This window comes from Pongo abelii, chromosome 13, assembly GCF_028885655.2.
Source record: "Pongo abelii isolate AG06213 chromosome 13, NHGRI_mPonAbe1-v2.0_pri, whole genome shotgun sequence".
In the NCBI taxonomy this organism is placed as follows: Eukaryota; Metazoa; Chordata; class Mammalia; order Primates; family Hominidae; genus Pongo; species Pongo abelii.
In genome coordinates this window covers 69,192,366-69,218,162 of record NC_071998.2, presented here as the reverse complement: position 1 = coordinate 69,218,162, position 25,797 = coordinate 69,192,366, and positions in this window count along the sequence as shown.

The window sequence follows — 25,797 nt, the reverse complement described above, 5'->3', positions numbered from 1 at the left end:
GTTACCAATTGAATTCAGCTGCACATAACACAAAACATTAGCCATATATACAGCAACTTGGAAAGCAAATAGGGAGTTTTCTGTCACATCACAATACAGATGGCAGTAGGCAGTGGGATAATGTAACAGTTCCACAATATAAGGAATTCAAGATACTGCTGCCTTTCCATGCTTATATCCTTAAGGTCTTAAGCAGTTTTATCACTTAATGCTACTTCCACTTTTGAAGAACATTTTTGGAAGATCCACTCTAAGACTTCAGCTTATAAGATATTGGCCAAAACTAGATACTGCCATTCCTTTCTTCAAAGGAAAAATGCAAAAGTGGTCACTTTCTAAAAATTGTTTTCTGTTTCCTTTTTACATTGTTGCATCACCATCCCCAACAAAACCAGTGTCCTGTAAAGAAGGGGAGGAGATGACTGGGCAGGGGATCAGCAGAATCTTCCAGAGCATCTTTGAGTTCAGATTTCACAGAGCAACATGAATCTTACTGCGAGATTGATCTCAAAATACAACTCCAACCAAGTCAAAGCTTGTCAAAACCATTCAATTCTTCAATAGCATTGTGAATAAAGTCCAAGTTTCTTGGACTAACCAATTTAAAGGAACAATAATCAGGCCCTAAACTATTTTTTCATTATTCTTGGACACTTAATATTAAAATTAAGCTGAACCAATTATTATGATGGTGGTTTTCTAAACTTGGCATGTACCAATCAGTTTCATCATTTCAAAACACGTGGAACATTCCCTCTGCTGCCATCTTCATTTGTTGAAAACCTCTCGTTCTTGAAGACTCAACTCAAATCTCGCCTCTTCAGAGTTCCTGATCACTCTGTTTCTACTTGCCTTTAATGAACCTCTAATAATAGTAACATAAACAGCTGAGTTAAATTTCATTCATTTCTGTGGTAAACTCTTTATGTATACTACCCTCATTTAATACTATTTCCTGAAAGATAAGTTTTATTATCCCCATTTCATAGACAAGACACTTGAGACTCAATATAAGAAACTTGCTTTCAAGGTCACACTACTAGAAAATAATAGTAGTCAAATTCAGTACCACGCAATGGCAAAATTTGGGGTCTTCCCAATGCATGAAGACAATTTCCTCTACTAAAGGACCAAGCTCATGGTCTGAAAGTCTCTACAACTTTTTTTCTTCCAAGGAGCATGTGGTATTGATCTTTCTAGTCCCCGTAACTATAAAAAAGCATTACCAAATAGGTTCATAAATTGAATGTCCCTTTATAGGAAAAGGTAAATACCTCTAAATAATTAGAAATGTGTCTGAGACTTCTGCTTTGAAGATATTTTTTATCCTGTTAACTTTTATTTAATCTACTTGTTTCGCTCCTCATTTTATGCATTATGAATCTCTCAAAAAATACTTTAAATATCACTGTTTTTAAGAGGAGTAATACCATGAAAACTTTTTTCTTCTACTTTCTATTGAGAACATTTTCAAACTTACAGAAAAATAGAGCATACTATAATGAATCCTGTATGCTCAATGCCCACATTTAACCATTTTTGCAAAAATTTTGCAGTTTCTGCTTCATGTATTGTTTTGCTGAAGTAGTATGAAGTAAGTAACAGACATGATTTCTTCCCTACGTACTTCAGTATGCAATTCTAAAACAAAACTCAGGTAAGTATATTCTGTTCTTTAATCACAATACCATTATCACATCTACCAAAATTCACAAGAATTTCTCAGTAACAGCTAATATCCAGTCTGTATTGAATTTTAGCTTCTCAAAAATGCAGACTTGATTAAACCAGGGTTCAAACAATTACCACATTTTCCTTTTCAATTGGTCATTATGTCTCTTAAGTCTCTTGTAATCTGGAAAATTCCCCTTTCCATCCCCCTTTTTCCTGTAGCATTCCAGAGATAAGGTCAGTTGTCCTTTAGAATAATGTCCTACTGACTGCATGCATCTGATTGCTTCCCCCTTTTAAACTGTGTGTCCCATAAACTAGCATTTAGATTCAAAATCTTGATTCAGTCAAGTTGCACATCTGCGGTAAAAATGCATGAAGGTAAGGAGTAATGTCAGCAAGATAGAAGAAAAGGAGGTCTCAGGCCTCAATCATCCCCACACACAGAAAGTCCTACTAACAACTGTGCACAGCCAAGGACACCTCTGTGAAAACCCTAAAACTTGGGAATGTGACTGAAACATTCATGTGGACCACAGAACTGAATAAACTGCCAACGGGTAAGAAGAACAGCCTCATGTTGACTGCATTGTCCCTCTCCACCCTCAAGTTGGCACAGTGACAGAGAGAAGGATGTCTGGGAATCACAGTTTATACAGTGGGAAATGAACAAGAGGCAGACATCTAGCTTCCCTATTATTCAGAGATGCTTCCCAGGAAGCTCACTCTTATCTCTCTCTATGGGAAACACCAGGACTAATAGCAGGGCCAGACCACTTGCGGCCAAACAGAAATAGAGAAAAGAAGCAGAGCTCACAGCAACCAGCATGCAGATCTTAGTGGTAGTCCTGTGTTCCTCGTAGCAGTGGCACCTGATCATGATGCTGGCCAAGAGCATACCTTACCCACAAAACTAAGCTGGTCACTCCAAGAAACATGATAGGAAGTTCAACCTGGCTTGAGTCCTTAGACATCCAGCCTCCACATCCAGCTAACAGCCTACCTCAAGGCCCCACCCCAGGAAGGGAGATTTCCACCTCCAAGCATATCAGCAGAGTGCATCGGCTAGACATGCCCAACCTGAGAGTCTAAACAATGGCTCAGATCAGCCTCAGAACCCACCCCAATTCCCTGCCCAGGTAAAAGAACCACAGTGCATTTCTGTGGGGTAAAGGGGTTGGACCTGCCTCACTTAGGAGTCCAATCAGCAGCTCAGCTTAGACTCAGAGCCCACCCCCAAGGCTATGCCCAGGCAGAGAGAAAACTTCAACCATGCATTTCTATGAAACATAGCCTTTGAACCCATCTGTACAGAACAGCAACTCTACCTAACCACAGATCTCAGCCTGTAGCCCTGCCCAACTGCAGAACCCAAATAGCATTTCCTGCTGGCCAGGGAATACATTCTTCAGCCCTGCTCAATCAGAAGTAATTGTAGTACCCAGCCAATGATCTCATCAAGCCAGGATAGCTCAGTTAACAGACCCACCTGATCTCAGAGCAAATGAAGCAACCTAGGCAACTAGAAAACCCAACAGCAAGCTCTGTCTGCCTAGGGCTGTTACTAGCTGGAACAACTACAGCCACAGGCTAGATGAAATGATGAAGGTCTATCCCTGCCAAAGAATACCTGAAAGGGCCAGAAGAGATGGCTGTCTCCTCAAATACATAAATGTCAATGCAAGGACACATGATTACAAAGAATCAGGAAATCATGACACCACCAAAAAAATACACCAAAACCTCAATAATGGTGTCTAAAGAAATTGAGATGTATGAAATAACAAATAATTCAGAATAATCTACTCTTAAAGAAGTCCAGCAAACTACAAAAATATATGGATAGAAAATTAAATGAAACTCAGAAAACAATGCAGAACAAAACAAGATGATAGACAAATAGAAACAATTTTTAAAAATGAAATTCTAGGCTGGGCACAGTGGCTCATGCCTATAATCCCAGCATTTTGGAAGGCAGCAGATCACTTGAGGCCAGGAGTTTGAGACCAGCCTGGCCAATGTGGTGAAACCCCATCTCTATTAAAAATACAGAAAAATTTAGCTGGGTGTGGTGGCACACGCCTGTAATCCCAGGTACTCATGAGGCTGAGGCAGGAGAATTGCTTGAACTTGAGAGGCAGAGGTTGCAGTGAGCTCAGATTACGCCACTGCAGCCTGGGTAACAGAATGAGATTCTGTATTTAAAAAAAAAAAATGAAATTCTAGAGATGAAGCACATGATAACTGAACTGAAAAATTCCAAAATTTTCTTTTCAAAAAATGCTTCAAAAATAGACTCAGTCAAGCAGAAGAATCAATGAGCTAGGACATTTGAAATTACCCAGAGAAGCAAAAAGAGGCAAGAATTTAAAATAAATAGTCATGGGAATTATATGACACCAGTAAGAGAAGTAAATTTATATAAGCTTCAGAAGGAGAAAAAAGATTAAAAGAGCCAGAAAGCATATTTAAAGACATAATGAATAAAATTTTCTCAAATCTGGGAAAGGGTGCTAATATCCATGTATAGGAAGCATAGAGGTCTCCAATCAAATTCATCCCAAATAGAGCTCACCAAGACACATAATATCAAAAATCAAAAGCAAAAAAAAAAGAAAATTCTGGGAGCAGCGAGAATTAAGAACTTTTTTTTTTTTTTTTTTTTTTTTTTTTGGAGACAGAATCTCATGTCTCACTGTTGCCCAGGCTGGAGTGCAGTGGCGCTATCTCAGATTACTGCAAGCTCCACCTCCCAGGTTCACGCCATTCTCCTGCCTCAGCCTCCTGAGTAGCTGGGACTACAGGCACCCACCATCATGCCCGGATGATTTTTTGTATTTTTAGTAGAGACAGGGTTTGACCGTGTTAGCCAAGATGGTCTCGATCTCCTGACCTTGTGATCCGCCTGCCTTGGACTCCCAAAGTGCTGGGATTACAGGCATAAGCCACTATGCCCGGCCAAGAAACATTTTATAAATGAGGGAGTCTCGATACAGCAATCAAAAGATTATTAATAATAATATCCACCATTGATTAAGCATCTAACTACATGTTAGGCATTGTAATCTCAGTTCATAGGAGTTTCTTGATAATAATTTGATGAATGGCTATATTAACAAATCAATTAATTAATGAAAAAAAGCTTTCTTAGCAGAAACCTTGCAGGCCATAAGAGAGTGGGATGATAGAGTGCAGAAGGAAAAATGCTGTCAACCAGGAATCCTTTACCTGGCAAAGCTATCCTTCAGAAATGAGGGATAAATAAAAACTTTCCCAAGCAAATGAAAGCTAAGAGAGTTCATTACCACTAGGCCTATCTTATAGGATTTGAAAAAGGGTGTCCTGTTAACCTGAAATAAAAGGCTGCTAACTAATAACATAAAATAGATGAGAGCACAAACTCAATAGTATAAGTAATGCAAAGTAATATTCAGGGCACTATAGAACTGTAATGATAGTATGCAAGCAATTTTATCTCCACTATTAGGATTAAGAGAAAGCTATTAAAAATAACTATAGTCAAATTAAATTGATATGGGATAGAAATTACCAAAAGATATAAATTTTCACATAAAAAATATAAAATGCAGGAGTAGGGGAAGTGTAGAATTGTCATATAAAACCAAAGTTAAGTTGTTATCAGCTTGAAAGAACCGGGTTTAAGTATAATATGGTTTATGTAAGCTTGGAGTAACCACAAGCCATAAACCTTAGTGTTAGATGCACAAAATACAAATAGAATTTAAAGCATACCACTGCAGAAAATTATTAATTCACAAAAGAAGACAGCAAGCAAGCAAGAAACAAAGTGTCAAACAAACAGAAAACAATTTACAAAATGTCAGCAGAAAGTCCTTACCTATCAATAATTACTTTGAACATAAGCTCATTACATTAAAGACATAGAGTGGCTGGATGGATTTTTTTAAACAGAATATGCTGACTATAAGGGGACTCAACTCATTTTTAAAGACACACATAGACTGAAAGAGAAAGGAAGGAAAAAATATTCCATGCAAAGGGAAATAAAATGAGAGCAGGGGTAGCAACACTTATATCAGACAAAATCTGATTTTAAAAAAGAGACAAGAAAGGATAATATATAATGATAATGGAGACGATTCATCAAGAGGATGTAAGGATTGCAAATATACATGTATCAGGCATCAGAGCACCTAAAAATATAAGGCAGATATTAAAGGATCTGAAAGGAGAGTTAGATTACAATACAATAATACTAGGAGATTTCAATACTTTTAATAATGTACAGATTATCTAGACAGAAAATTCATAAGGAAACATTGGATTTGAACTACACTTTAGGCCAAATGGACCTAACAGACATATGTAGAACATTCCATCCAACAGCAACAGAATACACATTCTTCTCAAGCACACACGGAATATTCTCCAGGATAGATCATACGTTGGGACATAAAATAAGTCTGAACAAATTAAAAGGATTGAAATCATGTCAAGTATCTTTTCTGATCATAATGGTGTAAAACTAGCAATCAATAACAGGAGATATGTCAAAATTAGACAACGTGTTCCTGAACAACCAGTTGGTCAAAGAATACATAAAAAGGAAAATTAAAAAATCTCTCAGGGCAAATGAAAATGAAAACACAACATACCAAAACTTATGGGACATAGCAAAAGCAGTTCTAAGAGGGAAATGTTTAGCTATAAATGCCCATATCATAAAAGAAGAAAGAACACAACTTATTCCCTCAAGGAGCTAAAAAAAAAGAAAAGCAAACTAAGCCCAAAGTTAGTAGAAGGAAGGAGATAATAACAATCAGAGCAGAAATAAATAAGAGGGAGACTAGAAAAAGAATTTTTAAAAATCAACAAAACTAAGTTGGTTTTTTTAAACAATAAACTAAATTGGAAAACTCTTAGTTAGGCTAAGAAAAAAATAGAGAAGACTCAAATAAATAAAACCAGAAATGAAAGAGATTACAATTGATATCACAAAAATACAAATGATCATAAGATATTATGAACAATTATATGCCAAAAAATTGAACAACCTAGAAGAAATAAATTCCTAGAAACATAACCCACCAAGATGGAATCATGAAGAAATAGAAAATCTAAAGAGTTCAATAATGAGTAAGGAAATTGAATCAGTAATAAAAAAGTACATCAAAGAAAAATGCAGGAGCTGATGGCTTCACTGCTATATTCTACCAAACATTTAAAGAAAATCTATTACCAATTATTCTCAAACTCTTCAAATAATTAAAGAATAGGGAAGACTTCCAAACTCCTTTTATAAGGCCAGTGCTACCCTGATATCAAAACTAGACAAAAATATTACAAGAAAATTAGTTTACAGAGCCAATATCTCTAATGTGCATAAATGCAAACATCTTCAACAAAATACTACCAAACCAGATTCAACAGTACTTTAAGAAGATTATTCATTACGACCAACTGGGATTTAACCCTATGATACAAGAATGATTCAATATATGCAAATTAATACATGTGATACAAAATATTAACAAAATAAACAAATAACACATAATCACTTCAATCAATGAAGGGCATTTGACAAAATTCACCATTTTTTCATGATAAAAAAAACCTCAACAAATGAAGTATAGAAGGAATGTACCTCAACACAAGGAAGAGCATATACAATAAGCCCACAGCTTACATTACACACAATGGAGAAAAATTAAAAGCTCTCCATCTAAGATCAGGACTAAGACAAGAGTGCCCACTCTCACCAATTCTATTCAACATAGTACAGGAAATCCTTGCCAGAGAAATTAGGCAAGAGAAAAAAATAAAAGATGTTCAAAATAGGAAAGGAAGAGGTTAAATTATCTTTTTTTCTTTGCTGCCAACATGATCTAATATATACAAAACCCTAAATGTACCAAAAACGTGCTAGAACTAATAAATACACCAAAGTTGCAGGACACAAAATCAATATACAAAAATCAATAGCATTTCTATAAACAAAAATGAACTATGCATTAAAAACAATCAAGAAAACAATCCCATTTATAATAGTTACAAAAAAAACCCTAAAATGCTTAGGAATAAATTTAGCCAATGTGGTGAAAGATCTGTACACTGAAAACTATAAAACACTGATGAAGAAAATTGCAGACACAAATGAATGGGAAGATATTCCTTGTTCATGGATTGAACAAAATAATATGTTTTAAATCTCTATACTACCAAAAACAATCTACAGGTTCAATGCAATCCCTATCAAAATTTCAATGTCATTTTTCACAGAAATAGAATAAACAACCCTAAAATTTATGTGGAACCACAAACACACACACACAAATATCCAAGGCAATCTTAAGCAAAAAGAACAAAGCTAGAGGCATCACACTACCTGATTTCCAACTACATTGCAAAGCTATAGTAATTAGGACAGCATGGTACTAGCATAAAATAGACACATCGATGAATGGAAGAGAATAGACAACACAAATGTTAGCCCATGCATTTATGGTCTATTGATTTACAGCAATGATGCCAAAAACATGCAATGGAAAAAAGGCAGTCTCTTCAACAAAGTGTGTTGGAAAAACTGGATATTCACCTCCAGAAAAATGAATTTGGACCCTCATCTCATACCGTATACAAAAGTCAACTCGAAATCAATGAAAGAATTAAACATAAGACATGAAACTGTAAAACTACTAGAAAAAAAACATGGGGAAATTTACATTAGTCTGATCACTGACTTTTTGGATTTAACTGCAAAAGCTCAGGCAATGCAAGAAAAATGGACAAATGAGATTACATCAAACTGAAAAGCTTCTGCACAGAAAAGGAAACAATTATTAGAGTGAATAGACAGGCTACAGATTGGGACAAAATATTTGCAAGCTTTACCCCTGTAAGGAGTTAATGTCCAAATATATAAAGAACTCAATCGCAAGAAAACAAATAACCTGATTAAAAAATGAGCAAAAGACCTGAACAGATATTTCTTAGATGACAACATACAAATGACCAATAGGTACATATAAAAATGTTCAACATTACTAATCACTAAAAAATGAAAATTAAAACCCCAGTATTACAGATTATGAGAAAAACTCAACATCCCTAATTATTAAACGAATGCAAATTAAAGTCACAATGATATATCATCTTCTACCTGTCTGAATAGGTTATTACCAAAAAGATGAAAGATAAGCATTGGCAAGCAAATGGTGAAAAGGGAATCCTTGTACACTGTTGATGGGAATATAAATTAGTACAGCCATTTTGTAAACTGTATGGCGGTTCCTCGAAAAACTAAAAATAGAACTGCTGCATCATCTAGCAATCCCACTTCTGGGTATATATCCAAAAGATATGAAATAAGTATGTCAAAGCGGTATCTGTACTCCCATGTTCATTGTAGCATTATTCACAGTAGCCAAATTACAGAATCAGTGTTAAGTGTTCATCAATCGATAGATGGAGAAAGAAAAAGTGGTATTTATATACAATGGCATACTATTCTGCCTTAAAGAAGGAATCTTTTCATTTGCAACAACATGGATGAACCTGTAGGATATTGTGCTAACTGAAACCACCTAGGCACAGAAGGACTAATGCCACATGATCACACATGTGAAATCTAAAACAATCAGATTCAGAAGCAGAAAGTAGAATGGAGGTTATCAGAGGCTGGAGGGTGGAAGAAATGAAAAGATGCCAAAATGTACAAAGTTTCAGTAAGAGGAATAATTTTTTTGAGATCTATTGCATAGCCTAGTGACTAGTTAATAATAATGTATTATATATTTTAAGATTGCTAAGAGAGTAAATTTCAAATGTTCTCATCAGATAATGGTATTTGAGGTAATGAGTATTCGAATTACCTTGATTTAATCATTTACATTGTATACATATATAATAACATCACTTTGTACCCCATAAATATACACAACTATATTTTTTCAATTTATAATTTTAAAAAAGAATGCATGAAGGCATATATTATGTCTTGTTCAAGAACATATAGTGATAACAGTAGGAAACAAGTGAGAATGACTGCAAATGCTTTAATTCAATTAGGGCATTGTCTCTATCTTTTTACTGTGTGAATAGAATTTCTGAGAATGTGTGAGTATTTTCCAAGAATTGCAGTATATCATAGATCTCAATCTTCTCTCCAACAAGTTGCCTCAAAGAAAAATAAAGGAACAAAATGAGAAAAAAAAACAAAATTCCGATCAAGTATTATCTTCCCATGTGATCATTTATGACAGCTTGAGAATGAAATTGAGCCTAAAATGCCAACAGCTATATTTTCATAAGTGAAGGCCCCACACTGATTGCCAGTGGTAACAGTACAATAAAAAAAGGAAAACAATGTGAACTGCTCACATAACACCAAGAAGCTTTTCCAGTTTGCTTTGTTTAGTCTCTCTTTCACTGTTGTAGAAACACTTCAGTTCTGGTGAGAGGGCTCTTTTATTACAACACAATACAATTCTTTCATAGTGACTTTTATATAAATAATAGGCCACAATCTTTTAAAAATATAATACCCACACTCCAGATACGGCATTAATAATATCCAAGTAATAAACAGCTGCATGGCTTATGACACACGAAATTCTGACTTGTGATAATAGGTTGGCCGATTATAGTGGGGCACAAAGAGGTTTCAAGCATATAATATCTTCTGTTTCCTGATCTCACTGTTTATCACAAGAGTGTTGGTGTTCATATTACAACCTAACATAGATTTCAAAATGTTTTGTTACAACTAATTATTTGGCATATTAATACTACTAACCAATTATAATAGCTAATATCAATTTAGAGGTTACAACATGCTGGGCTATATACATAGTACTTTTCAAGCATTACCTCATACTTCATTTAATCCTCAAAAAATAAAAATACAAACTATGCTATAAATATTATCATTATGCTCTTTCTGCTGATAAAGAAACTAGAACTTTGAGAGTTTTAATAAATACTCAAGCTGTATGACTCCAAAGACTGTGCTCATAAAGTGGTATCTTGGGGGAGAGATGATATTATGACTATTGCTTTGGGTCCAAGAAGGTGTCAGTTACGGATTCTCCTGAGACCAAACAGAAAATTAGCCATTCTAACTTCTTCCAAAATTTACTTATTTGGCCTTGTCATCACTGAGTCATGAGCGCCATAGCTAGAGACTAAAGATAGGTGAAGGGCACACTACTCAGGTTATTACTGAGTAATAGGATATTTCCCATCAGTTTCCAAACTAGGATATCCCAAAGTGAGCACATCCTTTTGATAGAATCACCATGGACGCTTACTCACCAGGGAAAGTTCATTCTCTCCTGTCCTCTAACAGCATACAAATTTAACACCTAAATTTCAGCACCACAGAGGAGGGAGGGAAGGTTGGGGTATCTCAACAGACATGTAGTAACAAAGCAAAAAGGTAACTTGTGTTTCCAATAACAGAATAACTGAAATAACCAAAAACTTTACAGTTATTATATATCTGTAAAAAATTATACATAAATGTAACACATATCTTCTTAAATACACTCCTAAGTTCAACAAAAAAAGGAAAATATCCAGAAGAAACACAGAGAAAGCACAGATCACCAGAACCTAAATCCATGGCTGTTTCAGGATGAGAGATGAGATTACATACCAGCTATCAGTTATAACCAGATCATTTGGATTTTAGAAAACACCTAAAAATAGTATCTAAGGTCTCGGAACACCAACATTAGGTTATTGTGGTTACAAATTCTACGTAAAGCCAGATGCTCAGGACTCACAGGAAAGATCAACCAACAAACCCGAAGAGATGACAATACAATTTATCTGTCTTCGACTAAACTCAAGTGGAAAAACTAGTCTTCCCTGAGAACTCATAATCGTATACGTGAGTCTTAGGTGTGAATTTATACTCTTTGTGAATATACTTCGTGCAATACTGCTAGTCCCCATGAATAATATATATTACTATTATTGCTTACTCGTACACAGTACATTCATACATAACAATACATTACAAATCCAGTCCACATGCATATAAGCACGTATTAATAATTCTTTAATCAACTATCACACATCTACTATTGACTGTACAAACTTAATCGACATGGATATTGACCTGTAGTATAAAAACCTGTACAATGTAAATTGATGTTACATAATACATACATTCGTTCATCGGACATAGCACATTTTAGTCAAGACATTCCTCATCAACATGGATATCCCCTGCCAATTTTTGGTCTGCTTAATTTACCAACCTCTGAGAAATCATCATCCCGCTCAAGAATCATCATCCCGCTCAAGAATCATCATCCCGCTCAGGGGTGCTACGCTCCTTGCTCGGGCCCATGACACCTGGGGGTGACTATACTGAAACTACACCTGGCATCTGGTTGTTACTTCAGGGCCATAACACTAAGATCGCCCACACATTCCCCTTAAATAAGACATCTCGATGGACTGGTGACTACCACCCTATTAACCAGTCACGGGAGCACTGTCATGTATTTGGTATTTTTCACCTTAGGGGATGCTATCACTCACCATCGCGGAAGGCCAAGTCCCTGCCGAATCCACTGTAGACAAACTCAGAATTGATTCCTGCCAAATCAATTGTAGAACCTGAGCTTACATTGAATATTCCGGGCTGGTATAATAACCATAAAGTGTTAATTAATTCATGCTTGAAAGACATAACAATCAATAGATGCTCCCGCACGTACGCATGCTGACGTACGCACACTCACCCAATTTCAAGAACGATTTCTGATTAAATCTGCAATCCTTCCCATCTCTGACTTTACCATCGACCTAGGTAAACGTACCCTTGCCAAACCTCAAAAATGAGAGACTAAAATGCAACCCAGTCAGAGCCCAGAAATCATTTTAACCACGAACCCCCAACAGCTACCCCTCGATTGATGTAATTTTTCTAAAAAATCTTAAGACCCTCCTACCAAATTATTCCTCCGTTTTGTATAATAAATATAACTAAGTTTCTGCCCTAATACTAATACCTTAAGCATATCCCTCTGAAAGTGCTGCCCCATTATATCATACCCTAAATCAACCGTACTCTACGAGTAATCCTCTCAGCCAAACGTCTGCAAATTCAACTTTAAAGACCGTGAATTTCCAGAACTGTAAATGACTATTTATACTTATTTCTTTCTCATATTTTAATTTTCCACTAAGTATTTATGTAGTCAATGTAGCTTAATTATTCAAAGTAAGACACTGAAAATGTCTAGATGGGCCCACACAACACCATGAACAAATAGGTTTGGTCCTGGCCTTTTTATTAGCTTTTAGTAAGATTACACATGCAAGCATCCCCACCCCAGTGAAAATGCCCTCTAGATCACCTGGATCAAAAGGAGCAGGTATCAAGCACACAGGAATGCAGCTCAAAACACTTTGCTTAACCACACCTCCATGGGAAATAGCAGTGATAAATTTTTAGTAATAAATGAAAGTTTAACTAAGCCATACTAATATGTAGGGTTGGTTAATTTTGTGCCAGCCACAGCAGCCATAGAATGAACCTGAGCTAATAGAACTCGGCGTAAAGAGTGTTTAAGATCTACCCTCAGTGAAGCTAAACTCCATCTAAGTTGTGAAAAACTCCAGCTGAGCTGGGCACCGTGCCTCACGCCTGTAATCCCAGCACTTTGGGAGGCCATAGCAGGCGGATCAGAAGGTCAGGAGATCAAGACCATCCTGGCCGATATGGTGAAACCCTGTCTCTACTAAATACAAAAGTTAGCTGGGCGTGGTGTCGCATGCCTGTAATCTCAGCTACTTGGGAGGCTGAGGCAGGAGAATTGCTTGAACCAGGAAGTTGGAGGTTGCAGTGACCCCAGATCGCCACTGTGCTCCAGCCTGGATGATAGAGCAAGACGTCCTCGAGTAAGGTCAGCTAAATAAGCTAATGGGCCCATACCCCAAAAATGTTAATTACACCCTTCCTGTACTAATTAATTCCTTAGCCCAACTTATTATTTCCCTTACTATTTTCACAGGAATTCTTATCACAATGCTAGGCTCACAGTGATTTCTCATCTGAGCAGGCCTAGAAATAAACATACCAGCCTTTATCCCAATCTTAATTAAAAAAAATAAATCCCAGCTCTACAGAAGCAGCCACCACGTATTTCCTTACACAAGCAACAGCATCTATAATTCTCATGATAGGTATCCTTTCCAATAACCTGTCCTCCAGACAATGAACAATAATAAACACTATTAATCAATTTTCATCCATAATAATAATAGTGGCCCTAGTAATAAATGAATAGCTCCCTTTCACTTCTGAGTCCCAGAGGTAACCCAAGTCATCTCTCTAACATCTGGTATACTTCTCTTCACATGACAAAAACTAGCCCCATCTCGATTATGTTTCAAATTTTCCCATCAACAAACATGAACATCCTCCTATCTATCACAATCCTATCCATTATAGTGGGTAGTTGAGGAGGACATAACGAAACGCAACTGCGTAAAATCCTAGCCTACTCCTCAATCACTCACATAGATTGAATAATAGCAGTACTAATCTGTCACCCAAACATTACCATTCTAAACCTGATTACTTACCTCATGTTAACAATCACATTTCTAGCATTCAACCTAAGTACCACAACCCTGTCACTATCTCATGCCTGAAACACATTAACACGGTTGACACCTATAATTCCACTAATTCTACTCTCCCTAGGTTTATCCCTATTAACAGGATTCCTGCCTAAATGAATCATCATCCAAGAATTACAAAAAGCCTTATTAATCCGACCATTATAGCTACCATAACCCTACTCAACCTGTACTTTTTACATAAACCTAATTTATTCCATCTCAGTGACACTATTCCCCACATCTAACAATATGAAAATAAAATGACAATTTGAAAACACAAAACCCATACTGTCTTCCCCCCACTTGTCATCTCTTCTAACCTCCTCTTACCAATCTCTCCATTAATACTAATTATAACTTAGAAATTTAGGTTAAATAAGACAAAGGGCCTTCAAAGCCCTTAGTAAGTAGGTTACACTTAATTTCTATAACAGATCTAAGGACTGCAAGACTCTATTCTGCATCAATTGAACGCAAATCAACCACTTTAATTAAGCTAAGCTCTTGCTAGATTGATGGAATTCAAACCCACAAAAATTTAGTTAACAGCTAAACACCTAATCAACTGGTTTCAATCTCCTTCTCCCACCATTGGGGGAGAAAAGCCAGAGAAGCTCCAGCAGGACTGAAGCTGCTCCTTTGAATTTATAACTCAACATGAGAAATCACCTCAGGGCTGGTAAAAATGCCTTGACCTCTGTCTTTAAATTTACCATCTAATGCTTACTCAGCCATTTTACATTTTTTTCCCACTTATGTTCATCAATCATTGATTGTTTTCAACTAACCACAAAGATACTGGAACACTATACCTGCTATTTGCCACATGAACGGGAATAGTAGGCACGGCCTTAAGCCTTCTAATTCGAGCAGAATTAGGCCAACCAGGAACTCTGCTAGAAGATGATCAGATCTACAATGCTATTGTTACCGCCCATGCATTCGTTATAATCTTCGTTATGGTAATACCAATCATGATTGGGGGTTTCAGCAACTGGCTAGTCCCCCTAATAATTGGTATACCGGATATGGCATTCCCCCAGATAAACACTATGAGTTTCTGACTTCTCTTCTGAAGTATATATCTTATTCAAAGTTGTTCTAAGTCCAGTTAAGATTTAGGACACCAAAGAAAGCCCAGAAAACTAAAGACCATTTCTCTATAGGAATGATAAAGAAAAGTGAATACAAAGAAGCCTTCCTAAACTAAATTCAAGAGAGAAATGAGCTCTTCGTAGGTTTAGGGAAAGCTGTGGCAACTCCTATACCTTGGGGGTGGGGAGGAAAAGTATGTAGATATCATTAGATGGAGGAACATACCTCACAAAGAATGGAAGACTTTGCAGCGGTAAGAAACAAGCAGAGCCTTAGATGACAGTGTGAACTGGCAAGATGGATTTGAGTCTAGAAGCTGAGTGCAAATCACAACACCTGACAATTTATCCATACACATTACTCATGTTCCACTTTGCATTTTGCTGAGAAAGTAAGCAATGAAAGAAGGGCTCAAAATCTAAGGTATTTTAGAGACCCACTCATTCCACAGGGCTGGCATTCCAAAGCCCTGTTAGAGTTTAATCTAAGGTTAAAATAAAAATATCTGAGACTTCAGCTCAACTCTTCTAACGCACATATTTACAAGATCAAAAATGGGTCAAGAATGAGAACTGGGTTAATCATGGGCAAACTCAATATAGTCAAAACAACAGACCAGCCATAGTAAAACTCAAATCTAGGAGGACTCTGTAAGATCAGTCCTCATTCTACCTTCGATTTAGAATAACAAACTTTCATTCTCTGGAAAATAAAAAATACCCCAAATCATACATCTTCCTCCATTGTTATTTTACATACAAAGTATAGAATACAATACAAAATTATTAAATTTATAAAGAATCAATATGATCTGAAATTTTCTAAAACTTTAAATATATACAGTCAACAGGAGTAAATCCATGGAAGACTTCATTATTGAAATTAGAAGTCAACAGATTTAAAACAACTATTATAATGTGTTTTAAAAATTACAGCCAAAAAGATATTATGGGTAAATATGTTTTTTGAAGAAAAGTCAAAACTCTCATTGGGAACCAAATGGAACTCTAGAACTAGAGAACATAATATCTGAATAAAACAAAATAAAATTTTAAAGTATATTATTTATTTGATGGGCATAACAGAATATTAGACACTGCAGGAAAAAGAATTAGTGAACTTGAAGAGAGATTATTATAAATTATTCAGAATGAATCACAGAAAGAAAAAATTTACTAAATGAACAGAGCATCAGTGAACCCAATGCGTCTACAATGCATTTAATTGAAGTTCCAAAAAGAGAAAGGTTTTTATAGAAATAGTAGTGTAAATTTTATAAAAGTTGATGAAAAACACTAACCCCCAGATCCAACAAGCTAAATGAATCCTAAGCAGAGTAAATATATGAAAAACAAAACCAAACCACTGAGGTTCAAAGTCAAATTAAAGGAAACCAATCATAAAGGAAAACGTTAAAATCATTCAGAAATAAAAAGACATCTTACATTCAAAGGAACAATCACAAAAAGGAAAGCAGACTTCACATCAGAAGAAATGTATTCAGAAAACAAATGGAATAACCTATTTTAAAATCTAAAAAAAAAAAAAAAAAGTTATCTACAGCAAAAATACCCCTTGAAAACGGAAGGTGAATTAAAAATAATTTTGGTTAAGCAAAGGATGAGAGCATTTGTTACCAGCAGACCTGTACTATAAGAAATGCTAAAATAAAATTCTTCAGTTTGATGAGAAACCATACCAGAGGAAAATGTGGCTCTGCAAAGAATGAATGCTGTAAATAGTAAAAACATATGGAGTAAAAAGAAAATTTGCTCTCTTTTCTTAATTTTAAACAATGATCTTTAAAGTGAAAGCAAAAACATTCTACTGTAAGGCTTATAAAAATGTAGAAAAATAGTATCAATAAGAGCACAAAGAATAGAGAGGGTAATAGGAAAGAGATTGTTATACAGTTTTGATAGTATACATGAAGTAGTATTTTATTAATTCATGGGAGACTGTAATAGGTTAAAGTTGTATATTGCAAACTCTGAAGCCTACATCAGCACATATTTTAAATAAAGCTTAAAAGAAAATAGAGATAAAATGGAATACTAATATTTAATTTACTCAAAAAGATAATGTGAAAGGAAATACAAAAGCAGATGAGAGAAAAATAGTAAGACAGATTTAAACATGATCATATTAACAATTACATTGAAAACATAGAACACACATGACAAATTCAAGGCAAAAAATTATCCAACTGCAAAAAAACTAGTAAGAAATAACTACTACTATATAATAATTGTATTGCTCAATGGAATAGTACAGAGAAATCCAAAAACAGATCTACACTTATATGATCAATTGATTTTTGACAAACTACTGAAACAATTTTATGACAAAAAGTACATCATTTCAACAAAGATGCTGGAACATCTATCCATAGTTTTAAAAAATACTAATAATCTTTAGCCATTACACCTTCCAGTATACATGAAAATAAATTTGAGAGCACTCATAGACCTAAACATAAAAGCTCTTTAGAAAAAGAAGCAACATTTTAGAATAAAGGAGAATGTCTTCATGATCTAAAGGTAAGGAAAGATTTCTTAGAACACAAAAATAAAACTCTAAAGGAAAAGAAATAATATATTGGACTTCATCAAAATTAACATTTATATTTTTCAAAACACTATTAAAAATGGATTGCATGTATGTATTTTTTTGATAAGTATCCCTGTTCATGTCTTTTGCCCACTTTTTAATACGGTTGTTTTTTTCTTGTAAATTTAAGTTCCTTATTAATGCTGGATATTAGACTTTTGTCAGAGGCATAGTTTGCAAAAGTTTTCTCCCATTCTTACAGAATGGTTGCCTGTTTACTCTGTTGATAGTTTCTTTTGCTGTGCAGAAGCTCTTTAGTTTAATTAGATCCCATTTGTCAATGTTTGCTTTTGTTGCAATTGTTTTTGGTGTCTTTGTCATGAAATCTTTGCCTGTGCCTATATCCTGAATGATATTGCCTAGGTTGTCTTCCAGGATTTAGTTTTGGGTTTTATGTTTAAGTCTTTTATTCATCGAGTTGATTTTTGTATATATGGTGTAAGGAAGTGGGTCCAGTTTCAATTGTCTGCATATGGCTAGCCAGTTATCCCAGGAGCATTTATTGAATAGGACATCCTTTCCCCACTGCTTGTTTTTGTCAAGTTTGTCAAAGATCAGATAGTTGTAGGTGTGTGGTCTTATTTTTGGGTTCTTTGTTCTGTTCCATTGGACTACGTGTCTGTTTTTATACCTCTACCATGCTGTTTGGGTTACTGCATCCCTGTAATATAGTTTGAAATCCCTTTGCATTGATGACTCCAGCTTTATTCTTTTTGCTTAGGATTGCCTTGGCTTTTTTGGTTCCATATGAATTTAAAATTTTTTTTTCTAGTTCTATGAAGAATGTCAATGATAGCTTAATGGGAATAGCATTGAATCTATAAATTGCTTTGGAGAGTATAAATTGCTTTGGGTAGTAATCATATGAAAAAAGCTCTATATCATTGATCATTAGAGAAATGTAAATCAAAACCACAATGAGATACCATCTCACACCAGTCAGAATGCCTATTATTAAAAAGTCTAAAAATAACAGATCCTGGCAAGGTTGTTAAAAAAAAAAAAAAAAAAAAAAAAAAAGGAACACTTTTACACTGTTGGTGGGACCGTAAATTAGTTCAACCACTGTGGAAGACAGTGTGGTGATTCCTCAAAAACCTAGACAGAAATATCATTTGATCCAACAATCCCATTACCGGGTATATACCCTAAGGAATGTAAATCTTTCTATTATAAAGACATATGCACATGTATGTTCACTGCAGCACTACTGACAATACCAAAGACATGAAATCAACCTAAGTGCCCATCAGTGACAGACTGGATTTTAAAAATGTGGTACATATACACCATGGAATACTATGAAGTTATAAAATAGAATGAAATCGTGTCGTCTGCAGGGATGTGGATGGAGCTAGAGGCCATTATCCTTAGTAAACTAATGCAGGAACAGAAAACCAAATACAGTATGTTCTCACTTACAGGTGGGAGCTAAATGATGAGAACACATGGACACATAGAGGGAAAAAACACACACTGGAGCCTATGAGAGGGTGGAGGGTGGGAGGTGGGAGGTGGGAGGAGGGAGACAGTCAGGAAAAATAACTAATGGGTACTAGGCTTAATACTGCGTGATGAAATAATCTGTACAACAAACCCCCCTTGATATATGTTTACCTATGTAACATAGCTGCACATGTACCCCTGAACTTAAACATTTTAAAAAAATATATGAATACATAAAGTGAATATTGTAGCTAAAAAATTGATTCAAAAGCCACAGATTGGAAGAGAGGGAACATAGACAGTATATACATGTATATATATAGAGAGAGGGAAGAGACAGTGAGAGAGAGAGAGAGAAAGGATGTATATCTAGAATATAAAAATAATTTCCCAATATTATGAATAAAGAGAAAACACAATCCAAAAAATTTTGATGGCCAAACAACATGAATATGCTCATTAGTAAGCACACAAAAAGATACTCAACATCATTAGTCATTAAAAACATAAACATGTAAAACTACAATAAATAATAATTAGGATGGCTAAAATTTAAAATATCAAGGGTTAGTAAGGATACAGAATAACTGAAACACTCATACTTTGGTGGTGGGAATTTAAAATTGTACAGTCCTGTAGAAAACTGAAAGTTTATTTTGAGGAGTTAAACACACATTTACCAAATGGCCCAACAATTCCACTTTTAGGTATTTTCCCAAAAATAAATACAACATATCCACCCAACAATGTGTATACCAATGTTCGTAATAACCAGTTTAATCATAATAACCAAAAACTGATAACAACCATAATGTCCACGAACAGGTGAAAGGATAAATTGTGGCATACCCATACAGTGGACCCCTCAGCAGTAAAAAACAAAACTTAACCATCAATACATCTATCAACATGGGTAAATCTGAAAAACACGCTGAGTGAAATAAGCCAGACATAAAATAGTACATAATATATGATTCCACTAAGGAAATTCTAGAACAGGAAAAACTACCGTATGTGAGATAGCAAGCTGAACAGTGATGAGATGACCTGTTTCATAGGGGTATGAATAAACTTCCTGGGATGATGGAGATATTTATTTATTTATTTACTTATTTATTTACTTTGAGACGGAGTGTCGCTCTGTCGCCCAGGCTGGAGTGCAGTGGCGTGATCTCAGCTCACTGCAAGCTCCGCCTTCCCGGGTTCACGCCATTCTCCTGCCTCAGGGACTACAGGCGCCAGCCACAACACCCGGCTAATTTTTTGTATTTTTAGTAGAGACGGGGTTTCACCATGTTAGCCAGGATGGTCTCGATCTCCTGACCTCATGATCCGCCCCACCTCGGCCTCCCAAAGTGCTGGGATTACAGGTGTGAGCCACTGCACCCGTCCAAGATATTTATTTGGACAAGGGTAAGAGTTTCATAAACGTATACATTTGTCAAAACTTATTGAACTGCACAATAAGATCTATGCATTTCACTTCATATAAATAATACTGCAAATTTTAAAGGATATTTTAAGCCGGTTATATCCCTAGGATATCTGGGGAAAAAAAAAAAAACACATGGCTTATAATGATATTTCATCAAGCCAGACTACACGAGTCTTACAGATTAATCACCACTTAATTATGAGATAGAATCTCAATTCAAATTGTTTTAAAAAGAGAAAACAATTATCTTTAGATAATAGTCAGCAGACAATATAGATGGCAGATTAAAATTGTCATATTTTCTTACAGAATTTTCTGATAAACTTGATTAAAAATTTTAAATATCACTAAAGACAGAAGAAATAAATTTAAAACTTCACAAAAAATAAAGTACAGTGAATGAAGGTGTACTTGAAAAAAGAACTGAATAAGTATTCTACATATAAAAAATATTTTCCTGAAATTAAATCAATACACTGAACAGCAATTCAGAGGGGATTGATGATCTAGAAGAAACACTGGAAAAAATTAATGATTCAATATAGAGACATAAAAAGATTGAAAGAATGGTTAAGAGAAAGAATAAAATGAAAAGAGTTAAACGTCTAATAAAGATTTTAAAAGTAAAAAGGAGGATTCTAACAGTTTTGCATACGTTATGCCATTTAATTAACATAACACTGTGAAGGAGGTATTATTTTCCCAATTTATGCAGAGAGGAGCACTGAGGCTCAGAAAAGTCGAATAAAATATCAAATTTACAGAGATGCTGGATGCCAAAGCCTAGATTCAAATTAAGATCTGGCCAACTTCAAATTTAAAAAAAAAAAAAAAAAAAAAAACAGAAAGCAATACTTTTTCCCTACCCAAAAGACTCAATCTGGGGAACCCCAGTTTGATTCACGCTATTTGACTCACTTTATGCATGCACAGACATTAGCAAATTATCCCCACAAGTATCATCATTTAGAGTTATGTAAGCAAAATACAATTTCTATGAAACCAGAAGTTCAGTCATGGCTAATTTAATAGTCATATACATTTATGAATAGCAAAAGTGTAATTCTGGTTTTTTATGGCATAACAGAGATTAAAGACAAAAGCCATTTAGCACTGCAGTGGTAAATTCTGTGTGTCAATTTGAGTAGGCCACAGAGTGCCCAAACATGTGGGCAAACATCACTCTGAGTGTGTCTATGAGGACATTTCTGGATGAAATTAACATTTGGATTGATAGACTGAGTAAAGCAGATTACCGTCCACAACATGGGTGGACACCATCCAATCAGCTGAAGGGCTGATCAGAACAAAAAGGCTGACCCTTCCATAGGTAGGGGGGAAATTTCCTCTGGCCTGACTACCTTGAGATAAAACACCAGTTTTTTCCTTCCTTTGGACTTGAACTGAAACATTAGCTCTTCCTGGGCATTCAGACCAGAATTATACCATCAGCTCTCCTGGTTCGCAGGCCTTTGGATTCAGATTGGAATTACAACATGGATGCTCCTGAGCCCTCAACTTGCCAACTGCAGATTTGGGTCTTGCCAGCCTCTGTAACTGCTTGAGTCAAAAAAAAATCTCTTTCTATATGTATACACATATACATCCAATGGGTTCTGCTTCTCTGTAAATCCCTGGCTAATACAAGCCCCATTGCTTTTAGAATTAAAGTAGGTGATGGACACAGCTAGACAGCTGAAATCAATAAAGAGGGATTCAAGAAACAGATGTGATAATCTAATTTTACATAAGAATAAAGCTTATATTCAAAGAGCAACTCTCCACAAAGTTGTAAAGCTACTTAATGTTACTAAATTGATGGAAAATCTTGATTGAAAATAATACTATAGATAACATGGAGGTACATGTATGAGACCCAGTGGCACATTTCAGTTTTGTCTATTAAATATTGTTCCACTCAAACCTCCATAAGAAAGAAACACTTGCATTTCAGAGCTGGATAAAATTAGTAGGTTAGATCGGGAAAGACTCTCCCATCCATCTTTCACATAAAGTGATAAGATAGGCTTTCCAAGAACATAGGGTTGGTAAACATCCAATTCACCAGCCTCAGCAGCACTGGCTCCTACCCAGCTCTAGATAGAAATCTTGCAAATAAGATAGGACAGCAGGATTTACCCCTGCCCTTCAGGAAGAGATAGCCAAGCTGACCACTACTACGACAACCAAAGACAAACTAATAAACAATGAAAGTGTGAAAGATCTAATAGGAATTACAATCTGGAGCATATCCTGTAGCATTTGGGATGCTTAGCAGAACAAATGGATGACATTTAATGTGTCTATATTAGAAAGTCTTAATTTAAAAAAAAATATATATATATATATATATTTAACTTTTAACTTAATGCCGCATTTAAGAAGTGCACACCAAAAAGGTTTGGGGTTTTTGTTGCTGTTATTTTGTTTGGAACATCATTTTGTTTATGTTGTGATTTGGTGAAAACAAATGGCAGTCTGACAAGTAACACCTATCTATTTCTGAATATATCTTTAATGAAAGACAAATTTTGCCCAGATTGGAAAATGATACATTGATAGCATGGAGAACTACATAAAACAATAGGCTTGAAAGAATCTAATTTGTGTTTGTGGTTTGCAACTATTTGTATCATCATAGCCAATAATAACACTAAAAGAAGGCATCATTTATTGGTAGTTTGTTATGGGCAGCAGTTGGCTCATATATTATTAACATATATTATTGCTTTTAATTCTTATGACAATACTGTGAGTTTGATATTATTTCCATTTTTTAAAATGAAACCGAAGTTCAAACAGGTTAAGTGCATTTCCCAAGATCACTTAGCCTTTTAAGACCTTAGATTCCTTATTCATAAAGGTTAGGGACTGGACTCACAACCTCAAAAAATTCCTTCCAGCCCTAAGACGTCTGATTTTAAGAGGCTCTTAGAAAAGAGACTCTATCCTTATTAACATCCCACATGATGGTCAGCACAATTTACACATTGCAATGACCAATAGGTATTAGTTTAATTTTGCCTAGGTTCATATTTTTAAAAAGTCAACCTATAATTTTTAATTTACATGTAATAATTATACATATGTATGAAATACAGAGTGATATTTTCATAGATGTATATAATGTATACATCAAATCAGGGTATATAATCAAATGTATATAATCAAAATGTATATAACCAAATCAGGGTAATTACTTTATAACCTAAAACATTGATTTTTTTTTGTATAAGGAACATTCAAACTCCTCTCTTCTAGCTTTTTGAAAATATACAATAAATTATTAACTATATTCATCCTGCAATGCTATGAAACACTAGAACTTATTTCTCCCATATAGCTATAATTTTGTATCTGTTAACCAATCACTCCCTGTTTCCCCATCCCCCTACCCTTCTTGGCCTCAAATAGCCATAATTCTACTCTCTAGTTTTTTAAGTTAATTTATAATTGACACATAAGAACTGTACACATTTATAAGGCACAGTGTGATGTTTCATTGCATGCATTGTATAATGATCAAAATAGAGTAATCACCATATATATCACTTTAAACTTTTATCATTTCTTTGTAGTGTTAACATTCAAAATCTTCTATCTTAAAATACTACATTGTTATTATAGTCACCCAACTTGTGTAACAGAAAACCAAAACTTATTCTTCCAGTCTAACTGTACCTTTTTTCCTGTTGACTAACCTCTCCTGTTCCCCTCCTACTCCCTACTCTCCCAACCTCTGGTAATCACTATCCTACTATGTTTCTATGAAATCATCTTGTTGAGATTCCATATATGAGAGAGATCATGCAGTATTTCTTTTTCTGTACCTGGCTTAATTCACTTTACATAGTGTCCTCCAGGTTGATCCATGCTGCTGTAAATGACATGATTTTAGTTTAAGGCCAAATATTCATATATATATATATATATATATAACATTTTCTTTATCCATTTGTCTGTAGATGGCCATTTAGGTTAACCCCATATATTGACTATTGTGAATTGTGCTGCAATGAACATGGAACTGCAGATAACTCTGAAATGCTGGTTTCATTTCCTTTAGATATATATCCAGAAATGGGATTGCTGGATCATATGGTGGTTCTATTTTTAATTTTTTGAGCAATATCCATACTGTTTTTCTTAGTGGTTGCACTAATTTACATTCCCATCAACAGTGCATAACAGTTCCCATTTATCCACATCTTTATCAGTATTATTTTGATAATAGCCATTCTAACTGGTTGAGATGATATCTCATTGTGGTTTCGATTTGCATTTCCCTGATTAGTGATGTTGAGCATTTTTTCATATATCTGCAGGTCATATGTAAGTCGTCTTTGGAGAAATATCTATTCAGATACTTTGCCCATTTTTTAATTGAGTTATTTGGCTTTTTTCTCGAGTTGTTTGCATTTCTTATGTATTCTGGATATTAAGCCCTTGTTGGATGAATAGTTTGCAAATATTTTTCCCATTCTACATATTGTCTCTATGCTCTGTTGTTTCCTTTGCTGTGCAGAAGTTCTTTAGCTGAATATAATCCTATATGTCTATTTCAGCTTTTGTTGCCTGTGCCTTTGAAGTATTATGCATAAAATCAGTGCCTAGACCAGTATACTGAACAATTACCCTGTATTTTCTTCTAGTAGTTTTGTAGTGTTGGGTCCTGTATTTAAGTATTGAATCCATCTTGAATTTATTTTTGTGTATGGTGAGAGATAGGGGCCTAGTTTCATTCCTCCTCATACAGATATCCAGTTTTCCTAGCACCAGTTATTGAAGAGAATGTCCTTTCTTCAAGGTATGTTCTTGGTTGAAAATCAGTTGGCTAAAAATATGTGAATTTATTTCTGAGTTCTCTAGTCTGTTCCATAAGTCTATGTATCTGTTTTTACACCAATATCATGCTG